The sequence below is a fragment of the Aplysia californica genome, unplaced genomic scaffold (assembly GCF_000002075.1).
Source record: "Aplysia californica isolate F4 #8 unplaced genomic scaffold, AplCal3.0 scaffold00001, whole genome shotgun sequence".
Classification (NCBI taxonomy): domain Eukaryota; kingdom Metazoa; phylum Mollusca; class Gastropoda; order Aplysiida; family Aplysiidae; genus Aplysia; species Aplysia californica.
In genome coordinates, this window is record NW_004797271.1 from 1009284 (window position 1) to 1011684 (window position 2401).

At 41.1% G+C, this 2401-nt stretch overlaps 1 protein-coding gene across 3 annotated transcripts in view; it reads left to right on the forward strand.

Annotated features, from left to right (window-relative positions):
* Positions 1–2401, forward strand: part of LOC101854761 (rab9 effector protein with kelch motifs) — a 12591-nt gene that overhangs the window by 4135 nt on the left and 6055 nt on the right. Inside the window, exons 2-3 of one of the 3 annotated variants that reach the window (XM_005088809.3) lie at positions 732–1021; positions 1824–1841. The gene's annotated coding sequence lies outside the window, so the exon portion shown is untranslated. Of the gene's footprint in view, positions 1–731; positions 1058–1823; positions 1842–2401 lie in introns of all 3 variants that reach the window. The other 2 variants (XM_005088810.3, XM_005088808.3) reach the window with 2 other exon arrangements.

A 2401-nucleotide genomic window follows, 5' to 3' on the forward strand; every position in this document is an offset into this window, starting at 1 on the left:
GTCTTATCTCTATCTCTACTAAGCTGTTTGAAGTTCGTTACTCCCTAAAACTGAGCATTTACACTGCAACGATCAAAAGGGAGGTATTTGTTGTCAGCATAAGAAGAATTCCAAGTCTTGTGTTTTGGCACCTGTATAATTTACCATGCAACAACAAGGAGAGTTAACTTGCAAAAAAAGGTTAAAAAAAAAAAAAAAAGAAACATACTGCGCAATGCAAATATTTTAAAAAAAAGATATTTGAAATTGTTACTTTTGTCATGATCTTTCGCATATATTAATGTGTCCAAATTGCGTAGTTTTAGATCGCTAAGTTGACTGTCACTCATCCCTACAACCTTCCGTATCAGCCTCCCCTAAACTAAACTCTGGCCCTCTACATAACTTGGGTCAGAATCGCTGTAATCTTCTTCAACACTAAAAAAGTCTAGATCCGACCCGACCCATGGGTCCATCTGTTCGGAAATGTTGCGAGGTTTGTTCAACATCGTGCCAAAATGCAATTGGGGTGATGCATGAAAAAAATTGAAATGTTATATATTCAGTTACCATGGCAGAGAGATTTAACTTAAAAAATGCTCAAACAACTCACGAAGGACAGCAATCACATTGCACACTCACAAAGACCAGCCCTGAAACACATCGGGTAATAGATGGGGGAAAAAATGGAAACTTGAACCCGAGGGATTTCGGTAATATACCTGACATGTCATGTTTTGCTGTGTCTGCAGCCACTGACAGAGCGGAGACGTGAGCCACTCCGTGACTGATCCAAATGAATCACATTCCGCCCTACCAGGAGTCCACGTTTGCGATTCATCAACGATATGAAGATACATCCCTGGTGATCTTTCATCAGATTCAGAAGTCACGGCCAAAGGGAACGCAGAGGGTTGGAGGTCGTGGCCCTCAGGCTGAGCCAATCAAATTGCAGCATCCGGTGGGTGGAGGTCAGGGAGCGGTGGGAGCTGCAGCTTCTCCCAACCGGACGACGCTACCTGATGACCAGTCGGGGAGCAAGGTCTGCCAGCTTATTTAACAAAGATCAAATTCCAAGGTTGTCTTTATTGGACTATGTGGAGTTGTAGATGTTCCGTGTATTCACCTGTAGCAAGCTAGCATTGTAGAGTACCGCTGCAGCCCAGGTGACCTCTTGTCCTGCAGAGAGGGTCGTCTGATTACCAACAGTCCCGTTTAGACCTGGAAATCAGAAATGGATTGATATCGTCTAGATGGTCTTTCTACAAGGCCTTATTCCCTGGGATACAGTATGAATAGATAATGTATAATGGGTGAGGATTCTGAGAGCCTGAACTTGTAATGTTGATATGATCAGGACTCTAACAGTCTGAACTGGTAATATTGAAAAGAATAGGATTCTGACAGTCGGACCTGGTAATGTAGACAAGTCTATAAGGCCAGGTTTCTGACTGTCTGAAATGGTAATGGGGAGATAATGTCAGGATTCTGACAAGGATGAATATGGGGGCAAGAAGTACTGGCTTCTTGTATGTCTTCTGATAAATCTATCAAAGGAGACAAATTTCTCGAAGGAGATTACTGTTTTCACAAAACTTTGCATGAAATGGCCACTGTTGTGTTGTAGCTGTACTTTGTTGTTTTTAGAGGTGTGAGGAATGTTTAATTTTTCCTGTCCAAAGATGGGTGGTTGGAGGGAGCTACTGGTAGGTCCTATTTCTTTTCTTTTCCTCCTCTGTTGTTTCATGTTTTGTCTGCATCACATGGCTGTTTCATGTCAATGCTCTTCTCTATACTCTAAGTAATCTGAACTGTCGTTTTGCCCCATTTTCACGACTCCTCAGATGGTGTGGAGACTGTAGGTAAAGTGTGATTTCTTTTCTTCTTGGTCAAAAGGTTTGATATTTGCTTCTGTCTCCTACCTTCCATTGTGCCTTTACCTGCCATGGAAAAGGGAAGAAATGGCCCACACCCCCTCCCAATTTCTTAACGCATCCATGAATTTCTTTTTTTATTTTTCATTTTTATGCATTTTAGGTCATCTTTGTTAGCTTTTCCTTGCTTTTAACTTTTTGCCTCTGTGTGTTCTTGTGGACAGTTGCTTATCTAGGTTTGACACATTACAGCTTTTTCAGTTTAGATGTAACATATTATGACTGTTGATGTTACAGTCCAGGTGTAACATATTACGACTGTTAGTGATACAGTCTTAGAATGACATACAGTAGACTTTGTTAGAGAGGAAATTCCTATTATTGTTAACGCGAGAGAATTTCCAATCCTCCTCAGCTTTTTTTTCCTTCTTCATTCTTTGCATTGCAACTTCCTTTAATAAGATAAATAATTTCAGTAGATCAGGTTAGTGTTACAGTCTAGGTGTGACCATGACCCTTACATCCAGATTTGATCTCCTACTCTCCAC